The sequence below is a fragment of the Bos grunniens genome, chromosome 17 (genome assembly GCF_055505025.1).
Source record: "Bos grunniens cultivar Pamir isolate PY7600 chromosome 17, Bosgru_T2T1.0, whole genome shotgun sequence".
In the NCBI taxonomy this organism is placed as follows: domain Eukaryota; kingdom Metazoa; phylum Chordata; class Mammalia; order Artiodactyla; family Bovidae; genus Bos; species Bos grunniens.
The window spans coordinates 14,767,573-14,782,936 of NC_141181.1; the positions used below are offsets into that span (position 1 = coordinate 14,767,573).

The window sequence follows — 15,364 nt, forward strand, 5'->3', positions numbered from 1 at the left end:
CAAAACCAGTCACGACACCGAGAAGGCAGTGCTGCCTGCAACAGTTTATAGCCTGTCTCATGTCTCAGCAGAACCGCTTAAGCAGTTCGATTTCCTGTGCGTTCTGTAACAGCAGCTTCCCCGTTTAGCAAGCACTCTGGCTTCACAGTCAATCATTCCTTCAGAAAAAGGAAGCCGTGGCAGGTTGTCACACAGCAGTATCAAACTTTGGACACCAACAGCCGTTAACAGGAAATCATGTATATATTATGTTCTTCCTCCAAAAACGAGTTTATGAAAATGAGCAAACATCACCAAACTTCTCTTCTTCATCTCTTTTTATGGAGGCTGCCTTTCTGTGGGAACTAGAATAATAGAATGTTTTCACCCTACGTTGCTTTTATCTTGTAAAGAATGTATCCAGTAGGGAAATAGTGTATTTTCTTACTGCCAACAGAGTAGTACAAAATGAATGAAAATATTTTGTGAGAACCAGTACTTCTTCTCACGGCCCAGTGTCACAGCAAGGATTAAGCAAACAAAACATCAGGTGGGAAAACAGCACATAAGCCTAGATGGATGTAGACAAAAGGAGATAAAGACTGCTTTTTAAGTTATTAAACAAAGAGGAGCAAAATCTTGAGAACTGCCCAAAATAGGAAGAAAAACCTCCATAGGAATCTACTGCCAAAAACTACGACTTGCATTTCATAATTATTTTTAATTGTACGTATTTATAGAAATTTGGCATCTGTGGCAACTTCTGGATGTTCATTGGAAGGACTGATGCTGAAGCTGAAACTCCAATACTTTGGCCACCTCCTGCGAAGAGCTGACTCATTGGAAAAGACCCTGATGCTGGGAGGGATTGGGGGGCAGGAGGAGAAGGGGACGACAGAGGATGAGATGGCTGGATGGTATCACCGACTCAGTGGATATGGCTTTGGGTAAACTCTGGGAGTTGGTGATGGACAGGGAGGCCTGGCGTGCTGCGATTCATGGGGTCGCAAAGAGTCAGACACAACTGAGAGACTGAACTGAACTGAACTAAAGACAGGTAGAAATGGAGAAGATAAAAATGAAAGCCATAGGACTTCTCTGGTGGTACAGTGGATGGGAATCCACCTGCCACTGCAGGAGACATGGGATCAATCCCTGGTCAGGGAAGATTCCACAGGCAGTGCAGCAACTAAGCCCCTGAGCCTCAACTATTGAAGCCCGTGCGTAGAGCCTACGCCCAACAACAAAGACCCAGCACAGTCAAACATAAACAAATAAAAGAAGTATAAGATTTATATGAAGAAAATATGAAAAAAAATTTACAAAATACAAGCCTTAAAAAAAAAATGAAAGCCTTAAAACTTTCATTATAATTCCTCCTGCAACAAGTTTTCAAACTGCTCAAATGTCTAAGTTTTGGACAATCATAGGATGATGGGGTAGCATCATCTATTCCAAAAATAGTACAGTCCTATTTCGGGGTGGGGGGACCACCGTTATAGAAAAAACAGAAGCTAAGTGAATCCTACTTACTTCCAACAGCGTGCAGCTGTCCTGTTCTGCCTGGGGCTCCCTTTCTCTGACCTTTGACCGTGTAAAGTAATTGGCACTACAATATGACATTCTTTGCCACACTGGCAGGAACCTCTGTTTCACCTTTTTTTTTTCCTTCAAAAAAACAGGACCTACCAGTAACGTCTTTCTTCCTGTTCAAAGTCCTGTGGATGGAACTGAAAACACCAGTCCAGAAGCAGAGTCCCTCCCCTGTTACACCCGAGGGGAGCCTCTGTCAACGGCCTCATCATCAGAACTTAGATCCTCCTCAGAATTGGCTCAGTCGGTTAAGAATCCACCTGCAAAGCAGGAGACCCAGGTTCGATCCCTGGGTTGGGAAGATCCCCTGGAGAAGGAATGGCCACCCACTCCAATATTCTTGCCTGGAGAATTCCACGGACAGAAGCGCCTGGCAGGCTGCAGTCCATGGGGTCGCAGAGAGTCATACAGGACTGAGCCACTAAACCACCACCACTTCAGAATTTGCAGCTCAATCCCTGATGTAATGTCAGTCTAAACATAGCTTCAAAAAAGCTGAAGGACGTGCCCTCAAGCCCTTGCACTTAGGGGGAAATTTATGACAGCCTGTTTTATTGAGGCTGCAGTGGTAACTGGTTCCTAGAACTTACTCCTCTGGGAGGGAAGAGAAAAAAAGCAAACACTTAAGGACATATCCAAATAGGACACATCTAATATCAAAGTGAAAAGCAACTGCTCTGGGCCTCTCCTGTAAAGAGACACGCTCCAGACATTTTCCTCATTGGACCAACATCTCACTCTTGCTCTCTCCCATTTCAGTTTGGGGCTTCTAAGTATATGTATAAACTATAGAATTTCCTTTCTAGAGACAGTGAAGATTTCCCCAGTCCTGCTACCAGACCCTGGATTCAGTCCAACAAACACATATTGAGTTCCAGTTATGTGCTAGACACTGGGTCACTGTGCTAATAAAGAGAATACAGGTTTTTCCAAAAATGTAGGTATCCTCCTTAATTCCTGGTTCAGTTCTTTGGCATCCTGACTAGAAAGAGTAATTATCAATTATGGCCTTAGTCTTAGGACACTCAGGTGATCTCCAATGATTTCCTTCACTAATTTAAAAACTGGTATTAGTCGCTCAGCTGTGTCCAACTCTTTGTAAGCCCATAGACTGCAGCCCACCAGGATCCTCTGTCTTTGGAATTCTCCAGGCAAGAATACTGGAGTGGGTTACTGGGATCTTCCCAATCCAGGGATTGAACTCGGGTCTCCTGCACTGCAGGCAGATTCTTTACCATCTGAGCTACCAGGGAAGCCCATATTTACTGACTTTTGGCTATTTGCAAGGCTATTGCTAACAGCAACAGAAATGTTCCTGTCTCGGGCACTAAAATTTGAAAGGAAGGAAAGTGTAACCATGGGGGTCGCCAAGAGTCGGACACAACTGAGCGACTAAACTGAAGTAACCAAAAGCACAAGCTGAAACCATGGCACAAAGAACTGTGACAATCTGAAGGAAGAGAGACTACTTACCACTCAAGGGACCAAGGAAAAAACAATTCTAACAGGAAGTAGCATTTTTTTTTTCATTTATTTTTTAATTGGAGGAAAATGGCTTTACAATGGTGTGTTGGTTTCTGCCATGTAACAACACAAATCAGCCATAATTATACATATATCACCTTCCTCTCGAGCCCCTGTCCTCCCTCCATCCCACCCCTCTAAGCCATCACAGAGCGCCAAGCTGGGCTCCCTGTGTTAGACAGCAACTTCTCACCAGCTATCTATTTTACACATGGCAGTGTCTGAAACTGCCCCCTGACCCGGCAATCCCACTACTGGGAATATACCTGCTGCTGCTGCTGCTGCTGTGTCGCTTCAGTCGTGTCCGACTCTGTGCGACACCAGAGACGGCAGCCCACCAGGCTCCCCCGTCCCTGGGATTCTCCAGGCAAGAACACTGGAGTGGGTTGCCATTTCCTTCTCCAATGCATCAAAGTGAAAAAATAAAGTGAAGTTGCTCAGTCCTGTCTGACTCCTAGCAACCCCATGGACTGCAGCCCACCAGGCTCCTCTGTCTATGGGATTTTCCAGGAAAGAGTACTGGAGTGGGGTGCCATCGCCTTCTCCAGGGAATATACCTGAGAAAACCATAACTGAAAAAGACGCATGTACCCCAATGTCCACAGCAGCGCTATTTACAACAGCTAGAACATGGAATCAACCTAGATGTCCAACAACAGACAAACGGGTAAAGAAGGTGTGATACAATGGAATATTACTCAGACAGAAAAGGAATGAATTTGAGTCCGTTTTAATGAGGTGGATGAACATAGAACCTGTTACACAGAATGAAGTTAAGTCAGAAAGAGAAAAATACTGTATATTAATGCATATGTATGGAATCTAGAAAACGGTAGTAATGAACCTATGTGCAGGGGAGGTATGGAGATGCAGACATCAAGGACAGACTTCTGGACACAAGGAAGTAGCACCGGAGCCAGTCTTCAAACCAAGAAACAGCACAGTGAAAACCCAGCCATGAAAAGGGTGGGATGTGAACAGAGGGAGGGAAGAGAAAACAGCCTTGGGTAATTGCAGAGGGTCTTGAGGATCACAAAATTTTTAATTAAAAAATAAATTTATTCCACTTTGGATAAAGCAGTTGTGATATAGCTATACAATGGAAGATGACTTGGCAATAACAAGCCCTAATCTTCTGATATATACCAACAACAGGGATGAACTTTATAAACATTAGGCCAAGTGAAAGAAGCCAGATACTACAAGAGGCCACACATTATATAATTCCATTATATGTAACAGCCAGAATAGGCAAATCCATATAGATAGAAAGTAGATTAGTGGTTGCCTGAGGCTGGTGGGAGGTGTGTTGCAGGGAGATGGGAATTACTGATAATGTTACGGGATTTCTTTTTTTTTAAAGTGATGAAAATGTTCTGGAGTCAGATAGTGGTGACGGATGTATAGCTCTGTGAATCTACTAAAACCCAGTGAACTGCACACTTACATGAAAGGGTGAACTTTATAGTATGTGACTTATACCTCAATAGAGCTGTTATAGAAAATAAAATCAATTCATTTAACATTTATGTTTATATAGAATTCAACGCCTAGGCTAGTGCCCTATACGTATTTTTCACTTTGACGTACGTATTAATGATGCACAGAGGAATACCATATACTTATATAACACAAAACATAATAGCAGGTTGAAATTTTTAAGTAAGGTTCACTGTCTTAAAACTTTCCTAGAAGAAATGAATCTATCTTAACTTTCCCAATCAGGTGCATTTCGGGTATTAAAAAATAAATGACAAAATAAGTTATGCAAAGCTTTTTAACATTTGAGCACCAAGTAGTTAGTGTAAGAGATCAGTGTCCTTTATATGGCATCAGCTTTAATTTTCGAATGCCATTTTTATTGAAACTCAGGGCTGTATTCCATCATATGTTTTCTTAGACCATATAAAAAGACCAATCATAAACTTTCAGATGCCAGTTTTGTGTGTGTTGATGGTTCAGTTTTTTTGTTCTTAATTATAGAAAGTAGCTTGATATTAGTATTTAATTTTTTTATAATTTTTATTGCTTTTCGGTGACACTGTGCAGCATGTGGGATCTTTGTTGCCCAACCGGGGATCGAACCCACATCCCCTGTGGTGGAAGCACGGAGTCTTAACCACTTAACTTAACCACTCTTAACCACTGGACTTTCCAGGGAAGTCCCTAATATTTAATTCATTCTGTCTTCCTCTGAGAAAGATTCAAAAACTTTAGAAAGCTACTGATAACAGTTTCCTCTTCTGGGTCATACGTACCATTAATTTTCTGATTTTGTGCCTTGCGACACACACAATGAACTTAGGAGAAGACAAATTTGACTCATCACGAGCACTGCTGCTGCTACTGCTAAGTCACTTCAGTCATGTCCGACTCTGTGTGACCCCACAGACGGCAGCCCACCAGGCTCCCCCGTCCCTGGGATTCTCCAGGCAAGAACACTGGAGTGGGTTGCCATTTCCTTCTCCAATGCATGAAAGTGAAAAGTGAAAGTGAAGTCGCTCAGTCGTGTCCGACCCTCAGCGACCCCATAGACTGCAGCCAACCAGGCTCCTCCATCCATGGGATTTTCCAGGTAGGAGTACTGGAGTGGGGTGCCATTGCCTTCTCCGCATCACGAGCACAAGTCTAGCTAAATGTCCATTTTATAAGTAAAAGGAAATGAAAGTGAAAAAGATAATACAGAAGCACATAAAATGATAAAAAGCTTACCAATTTTGCACCATGGCATGTACTTATGGAAGGCACAGATGGAAGGACAATGTCTCACAATGTGCCAACTTGGAGACTGAAGGGGCCTGAACTTCTGAGCCCGACTGTGGCGCCAGTGACAGATTACTCACTGTGTGCCTGTTACGTGCCAGTTGTCAAGAAAAGCATTTCCCTCACCTCCAAGTTGGTCCATTACTCTGCAATAATCTGACTTTCTCCTGCAAGGGGAACTTTAGTTAGAAGCAATCTTCCAATAAACTGGCAGAAGGGTCTCTACCTTTAATTTCTATAATGGTGAAAGAATAATAAGTATTGATTAAACCAGGTTAACATGCGTCCAGTTTAATAATTCAAGGTTCTTGCCCATGTTAGTAACGATCTCTTTTTGTCAGTAGGAACAGTGGGATGTATACCTGCATGAATTAACATTCTGTATTAAACAGAACAGCAAAGAAAACTGAAAGGCTTACAGAAGCAAAGTGCTGAATAATTGATGAACTGTTCTATCACTAAAACTGAACCCTCCGCAAATGTGCGTTTTCAATTTCTCATATAACTATGGGGACCAGATTCTAGCTAAATATTGATTTTTACATTAAGAGAAACTGCCAAAATGATGAATAAGAAACCAACAAGGCAAGGAAATATGTAATTTGTTAGTAGTTATTGTAGAGACAAAAAAAATAACGCTCTAAACTGTACTTATAAATTCAAGTTTAAGCACTAAGTCAGGGATTATCCCATAACCCTGATCACTAAATGGAATTCCTGAAGTGAGACACAGTACCTGTTACTCTCCAGATCCTGAGAGAAAACAGTCTTGAATCCACTTGCCAGAAACAGTTAATATATTACTTGAATTATAAAATTTAATTAAAAATAAGAGATCCAGCGACAAAGAAGTTTGTGGTTCAAATCATTTGAAACTACCTACCAGGTAACTTTTCCAAGTGTTAAGGCAGGCCAAGACTATTTCCACACAGCCCAATTAGTTTTTACTCCAGAGAGTTCCAAGTAATTTTTACAAATATCTGTAGAATTTTTTATATAAACATCCAGATGTCCCACATTCCAGTTCCCAGAAACTAGATTCCATTCAAGTATTTATTAAGATGTGTGGGTAAATGACTTGGGGAAAGAAGGACATCGCGTTGAAATATTTTCACTTATCTGAAGAGATGCTGTGTTGTATGCATGCCTAAGTGTGTGCGATGGTGACGGTGGAGGAGGAATACATACTTGCTGTAAAAATTCTGAAATTTACGGGAGAGCATTTTAAGAATATATGTTAAACCTGAGACCCATACATATTATCCTTGAGAAATAAGAATAGTTTCAAAATGAAGCCCCACTGCTCTATTTTTACGTCAATTTGATGATGCATCCAGCTTCATTCTTTTCATGATAAAAAGGTGGAATAGAAATAAACAGCTTGGGACTTCCCTGGTGGTCCAGTGGCTAAGACTCCACATTCCCAATGCAGGGGGCCCAGCTGGACCCCTGGTCAGGGAACTAGATCCCATACGCTGCAACTAAGAATTTGCATGCTGCAAATTCTAAGAACACACACTGCAATGAAGACCCAGAGCAGCCACATAAAGAAATAAATAAAAATATTTAAAGTAAATAAATGGTCTACTCCTGAATTTTTCATTCTCAACAACAAAGACAAATTCAAAATGACTTAAAAGCTATAACATGAATGTCATTATGCTTTCTCCATTACTAATTACAAATACATTTTATAACAGAATCATGGGTGACAAGGAAAATGGGCAAATGAATATAGCAATTCAAAACTACAGAATTACTGAATATCAGGGCTGGAAGTGGAAGGGCAATTCCTATTTAAATGGAAACCTGACTGTGAACTCACCAGGGGACAGCCCCTGTTTGATTCACCTGTGTGTCCTTCTTAAAAAGCTCAGCATGTGCCAGGCGCTCTAAATACATTTGAAACCAACTATCATGTTTGTTGGATGAAGGAAATCCATTTTAATGTAGTCGTTTATCCTCTCAGAAGGAAAGACTTCTGGCTCTGCTCCTCCTACAAAGAAATGGCTTATTGTTCATTTATATATTAGTAATGCAAGGAGATCCAACCAGGAGATCAGCCCTGGGATTTCTTTGGAAGGACTGATGCTAAAGCTGAAACTCCAGTACTTTGGCCACCTCATGCGAAGAGTTGACTCATTGGAAAAGACTCTGATGCTGGGAGGGCTTGGGGGCAGGAGGAGAAGGGGACGACAGAGGATGAGATGGCTGGATGGCATCACCGACTCAATGCACATGAGTTTGAGTGAGGCCTGGCATGCTGTGATTCATGGGGTCGCAAGGAGTTGGACGCGACTGAGCGACTGAACTGAACTGAATGAATAAAAGCCTGAACACGAGATCATGCAATGATAGTCCTCTACTAATGGAAAGGGTGTAATTCAAAAGTTTGTATGTAAGTAGCTTCACTTGAGCTCAGAATGCATTTTCCCATAGAAACAAGTGGTGCATAATGGCTCATGTCTCTGGCCAGCCCACAAAAACTTCCGTAAGTATACAGTTCCAACAGACTGACCACTGTGCAAAAAAACGTGCCATGGGAAAGTGTCCAGCAGCCCTCTGTGGGAACCATCCTGCCGCTGCCTGGAAGGCAGGCTCCTTCAAGATCAGAGATGTGGGGGGACTTCCCCAGCAGTCCTGTGGTTAAGACTCTGCCTTCCAATGCAAGGGGCACAGGTTCGATCCCTGGTTGGGGAACTAAGACCCCACATGACATGGGTGTGGTCAAAAATAAAAAGAAAAGATTAGCAATGTGGGGATGAGCAAGAACTCAGACCAGGGCAAAGTTGTCAGGAATGACAGAGAGAAATGATGGTTTACTCTCCCCCGCCACCCCAAACTCGCCTTCTGTCCTTCACTCAGCCACTAAGCATGCATATCTGGAGCATCTTCTGTAGGTCCGGCACTGTGAGAGAGCCCTGGGTGACATAGCAGAGACCAAAATCCACAGGTTTTTATCCTTTCAGAGCTTATAGTCTCATAGGGAAGACAGACACTGAAGGATCAGAAAGGCAAACAGGGCAAGGCTGAGTGGAGAGCAGGGAGAGATCTGGAGCAGAGAGAGCCGAAAAGGAAGAGCATTTAGCAACATAGGTATCATTTCCTCTTTGAGCTTCCACCTGCACTCATTTCCTCACCAGGGTGGAGGAGATGAGGGACAGTAACGAACAACTGAAAAGATGATGCAGTGGCGTTGCTCCTGGCTGACAAGGTTCCGCTAAGCTAGGTTCTCAGCTTTCCCAAGGAAACTGTGAGCTTCCTAAGGGCCTGAAGAAACTTTTTTTTCCTGATGAAATCAGCCAGAGGTTTCTGTTGCTTACACCTGAAGATCCTGTCTGATATACCAAGTCACGTGACGTTTTATTACTTTGGGTCAAAGGCCACTGTAAGATTTACAGAGCAAACAAATACAGTGAGATCCTACCAGTAAGCCAGGCAATCAGAGTGAGAGGCCGAACACGATGTTATTGAGCATTTCTGAAGTCATTTCTTACAAGGAACAACAGGTTGAATGCATCAGCATGCCGTTTTAATAGTAGTACCTAAAATATGGTGTGTTTTTTCTTTTTTCCTTTTTCCAATCAGGCTGAGAGATACAGAACACTGGCCAACTCCTAAAAAGCATTCAGTTCCATTCTCACATGCTTAAGGTATCCTATGGCTCAGGAATCCCAGTTAATTTCGCCAAAGACTTGAATTTTTATCTCCCTGCTTGATTATTCCAAAGAAACTATGATACCATTAAGCTAGCTCAGGCGATAGCATCACCTGTATTATAGACTGATAGAAAAATTTTAAGAACACACATCCTTGGGGAAAAGGCCAGGTAGGAAATGAAAAGTGTAATTTTTGAAACTAGAAAAATGTACTCATATCCTTTATGTTTAATTAGAATTGATATGTCCCCTGCAATAATCTAACTTCATTCACCTTGGATAATGTATTTATTAATAATTTCCCTTAGTCACTATAAACTGTATAGAAGTTCATGTTTCATTTTCCTTTTGGCTTATTATCAACAACTTTTACCACTGCTTCTTTAAAAAAAAAATATTGGCCTAGCTGTGAGGCATGTGGGATCTTAGCTTCCCAACCAGGAATCGAACCCATGCCCCATGCATTGGGAGCTTGGAGTCTTAACCACTGGACTGCAAGGGAAGTCCTTTACCACTGTACTTTGAAAAAAAAATCTTTTTCCCAATAAGACTCACATGATTTCATGAGTAGCAATCACATGAAAAACAAAACTTTGGCATATGAAAAAATTCTAACAGTAAGCAGTAGGATTCTGAGGAAAAAAGCAATGTACAAGAAAACTTTTTTTAGTATGACGGCAAGAGTTTGGGAAAAAGGAACTTACAGGAAAAAGTTTGTGTTGCCAGTTATTCATCCACTTTTTTTTTTTTTTTTTTTGCTATTTTTGCAATGTCCAAGAAAAATTTATTTCCTAAACTTAATTTTATTTTCTATTTTGTTCTCCAAAGGTCTCACAATCTTCTGATTATAAACTCCAGGAGTCAACCACTATAAAGATGATAATTCCATGGATGTAGGTTTCAATTCAAAAAATAAAAAGGACAGAAAAATGTATTTTTGACCTCAAACAATAAAAGCAAATTTAAAACACCAAAAATGACGTAAAAAAAAAATCAGAATTGGAAGAATGTGGACTGTTTGGTAATTTTCCTGCCTCTGAATACTGATTTTTTAAAAAATGTATGTGATATATGAGATTATTCTCTCAGTATTTCAGAGAAGGACAGAGTGGTGTATCTAGTTATACAAAGAAAGCTTCTGTCTATAAGCCAGGATTCATATGAAGTTAGATCATTTGCACGAGGCCATATAGTTTTATGCTACACTCATATAAGAACCATTTCCTCTTCTACTCTCTAAAATCATTATTAACCAGAGATACTGAAAAATCAAGCATGCTGCAACCCGCCTGACCTTCAGAAATAAGAACCTCTTTTTAGGATATTTCAAACTAAGAGTGACTCATGGCGGGTAAGCGGGTTGCTGTTAAACTGAGATCTTGAGTTAGCATTCCGTGGTCTGTCTGCTCAGAGAGAACTGCCTAAAAGGGTACAGGTGAGAGGGAGAGGCTGTAACAGGGCAGGTGGAGGTCATCACCATCACTTTAGGGTGACAAACTCTCTTGGCTCTGGAAACCCCTGCAAACCTCAGAAAGGCCCTGTATGGAAGGGAGAGTCATTCAAGGAAGACTTTAAGAATATCCACGAGGGGATTCCACCTTCCAGGTGGGGTGTGTGTGTGCTCAGTCGCTCAGTCCTGTGCAACTCTTTGTGGCCCCATAGACTGTAGCCCTCTGGGCTCCTCTGCCCATGGAATTTTCCAGGCAAGAATCCTGGAATGGGGTGCCATTTCCCAGGCCAGGGGATCTTCCTGACCAAGGGATGGAACTAGCATCTCTTGAGTATGAAAAGGACACACTTAACATGGAATGGGACACACAGCTCTACAGAGGGTTCAGAGAACTCACACAAGAGACCGTGCACATCTGCCAGAAAGTTCAACACACAAGGTCAGAGGATGCAGTAAGCCTATTATCAGGGGTGAATGAAGCACCATAGGTCAGCATAACCCTGCCAGGTGCAGGCACCTAAAATGCTCAGCACAAAGCACGTGGACACGTTCTCTCGCCGTGCACCGAACTAGGAAGGGGACAAGACTCAGTCATCTAGTGGCTTCCTCCTTCCTTATTTTCATGCTGGGCACAGATGGATGAAAACAGTCCCACTGGTATGGTGTGTCCGTTTCTGCTAGTGTACACAGCTCATTAACGGACACAGTTAACACCTGCTTTCAGGATCTGACGTTTCTGGTATCGGACAAGGCGTGCTGGCTGTCATCTGCATTGAAGAGTGGTCCTCTGGCCAGGGGTTGCTATAGTTTTATGTGGATTTCCAGTTCCTAAGGGGAAACAGAAGTGTACCCACCCCCAGCCCCAGGGGGCAGAGCCCGGGCACCTGACAGCTGGGCCCCTCTGCTACATCCCTCCTTAACTACTGGTTAACTTTTAATCCATTTAAAATGTTATCCCACGTTTACTCAGCCCGGCAGTTTATAACAAACCCACCAAACAGGACAAGCCAGTCTGGATTATATAACGTGTAAATAAGCCAGGGCGCTGAGGAGGGAGCTTAGAGCAGGATGAGCTGCAGTGATGGTTAAACTGGTTCAACCTCATGACACCTGAAGACAGCCTTTCCACTCACTGCTCCCTCCTAGAACTTAACATCTAGAATAAGGAGAAGACAAAAAACAACCCCCCAAAGTTTATCACATGTATCCCCACAAATACTAACTAATAAGTCACTAAAGGGCTTCCCTGGTGGCTCAGTGGTAAAAAAAAAATCTGCCTGCTATAAATGCAGGAGACCAGGGTTCGATCCCTGGGTTGGGAAGATCCCCTGGAAAAGGAAATGGCAACCCACTCCAGTATTCTTGCCTGGAGAATCCTATGGACAGAGGAACCTCGTGGGCTCCATCCGTCCACGGATTACAAAGAGTCGGACAAGACTTAGCAACTAAACAAGTCACTACAATTAATTAAAAGGGACACTAAAGTAATATTTAGATTTCATTTACTATTTTTTTAAGCTGGTAAACCTATCAAATAACTCATATTTGGACCTAACAATATTAACACGTTCTAAAGAGATCATCAGTACCTAGCAGCTTTTTCCCACACTCATATGTTATCAATTTAAATGTGGGCCAAGTGCCAGAACTCAAGTTTTACCAATGTGTTCTATGACTTGAATAAACTGTTCTATAATTTCAGACATGTACTTGTTTAAAAAACATCTTATATATCTACCATCCTCAGAGATGTTGAAGATGTACTAAATGGTGAAACTGGTAATACTGCATATTGTATTAATTCTATAATACGAGAAACTGACACAATAGAGAAGCCTCAAGAAGATAATATTTAACATTTTATAATAAGAAAGAAAAACACTGAACTAACAGTTATTCATTTTAACCCTACATTGCTTCATGAATTACATGATTACAATCATCTATAAATTTTTTTCTTTTAAACAGGCTATTAGGAATCAACTGAAAAAAAAAGCTATGAAGACTCAAAGTTGGGAATTCCTTGGCAGTCCAGTGGTTAGGACTCCATGCTCTCACTGCCAAGAGCTGGGGTTAAGATTCTGTATGCCAAAAAAAATACTATATTAAAAAAAAAGAATCAAAGTTTTATCTGTATAATTAGTTAAGAGTAGATGGTGATTGTGTAAATATAAAAATCATATACAACACTGAAAACACTACAAAGAAATTAGTGAAGTTCAACAAAAGGTGACTGAAATTTAATAACTGTGGTCTAGACATTTAAAAGCATATACATTATACACACACGATTGGCATACAACATGTAAATATATAGGCTCATTATAATATCTGTAAAACATTTAGGGCTCAGTTTAATGTACCAGAGTTCTTTTTTTAGGTTCGCATTTTTTTAAGTTTTTTTTTTTTTAATAGCTATGATCAAATTTGTTCTTTCTTGGTTTTGATACTCCATATTTGTGATTTTAAAAAATCAGTCCGGATGTCCCTGGCGGTCTAGCAGCTAAGATTCTGCGCTCCGAATGCAGGGGGCCTGAGTCTGGTCCCTGGTCAGGAAACTAGATCCCAAATGGCGCAAATAAAAGTTCACATGCCATGACCAAGACCCACTACAGCCGAGTAAATAAATATTTTTAAAAAATCAGTCTTAAGGACTACCTTTGAAGAGATTAAAAACACACACACATACACACAAAGCTCCAACCAGAAAGAAAAAAAAAAAAAACCTTTTCTGACAAGCCTATTAAATGTACATTTAACACAGTATGGCAAAACCTGTCACGGGAGGAGGGAGCCCTGGCGTCGTTAGGCTGTATCTTTCCACTCCTGAGAGCGCAGCGGGGGCAGGGTAGCAAACCGGCCTGACCTATGGAAATGACCACACTGTGGCGAGCACCCACAGCTTCAGCTGATTGCAGATTTAAACGCCACCTTTCTTTGTCATCCCCACCCACCCTTCAGTGTAATACGGGGAAAAAAAATCAAAGTAAATGGTTTTTGAAAAAGCTCCCTAGTGATTTTGATACTCCCCTGAGGATACTCCTGAGCATCAGTATGTGAGTGAGCGATGGTTGCTCAGTCATGTCTGACTCTCTGCGACCCCTGTGGATTGTAGCCAGCCCTCTGTGGGGTAGCATCTGTGTGTAGCACAGATGCTCCTCTGTGCATGGAATTTCTAGGCGAAAATACTGAAGCAGGTAGCCATCCCCTTCTTCAGGGGATCTTCCTGACCCAGGGATGGAACCCAGGTCTCCTGCATTGTAGGCAGATTCTTTACTGACTGAGCTACCAGCGAAGTCTTGGTGGGAGCCCAATATTGACTGCTCCCCTAAATAAGAACTAGAGAACGGAGCACTGCCTCATCTCACCCTGAAACGTACTACATCCAGATACCTGAGAACCCCTGGTTTCAACTGACTGCTCCCCTGACTAGTTTTAGAGCCCACAGTTGTGGCTGCAGCCAGACAGGTATCAGTGCAAAGCCAAGCGTGATACAGGCCCCCAAAAGAGAACCTTGTAAATAAAGACTGCTTCTCTGATCCACAGAGCTGAGCCAAGCTGCCGTCTTTATGATCTGAGCATCTACTGGGGAGGAGCTGACTCCACAGACGCCCTAGTCTGTCCTGTCTGTCCTGTTCCCATCATTTGTGTCCACATGATAAGTCTGCAGAGGAGTGGCCCCAGTGAGGCTCACGGAAAGAGCTTCGGGACTAATTCTGCAGAAACAAAACCAGGCAGAGCAGGAACTCAAACTCACCCCGGAGAGATTACCATAAGCTCTTTGTCAGACAAGTCCTACGGTACTATTCCCAAAAAAATGCAAAAAGGTGGTGGAAAGAGAAATTTTTTCAGAATTTGAAGGGGAGGAAAAAAAGAGTTATTTTGTTCAGAGGGTAAGGGAAGTATCCTAAATGGCATCTTCTAAACTGTTACCCCTCCAAAAAGAAAAACATTTTACAGGCTCCAATCTCCACACTCCTTCCAGAAATTCCCATGGCTCACTTGGCAGGCCTCCAGGTTGCCTAGCTTAGCTGGCAAATATTCAAATAGTTATTCCAGCTATGTTAATGAGGATACCAGGGTGCTCCCATCACGTCACCCCACCCTCCCTTTCTTTGTGTGAACTGAACCTGTGCAGGTTAAAACAGGCGTGCCAAACACTTGCTAAGTGAGATTACTGACTGTTGGCTAAGTGACTGCCAATTTAAAATAAGCACTGAGGGAGAATGGCTTTGCTCAAATGTATGTTGTCTTTCAAAAGGAATATTTTGAATGTTCAACTCACTCCCACTCCCATATTCTTCTTTGAGATAAAAATATAAGCATTAATGATTTACATTCTTTCAGTACCATATTCAAAGTACCTTAAAGATTCCAAGGTGCTTTCTTTTTTTTT

General features: G+C 41.9%; 1 protein-coding gene across 19 annotated transcripts in view; it reads right to left on the reverse strand.

The window, feature by feature from the left end:
* GAB1 (GRB2 associated binding protein 1) overlaps positions 1 to 15,364 on the reverse strand; it is a 127,367-nt gene that overhangs the window by 88,753 nt on the left and 23,250 nt on the right. The window lies entirely within an intron of this gene.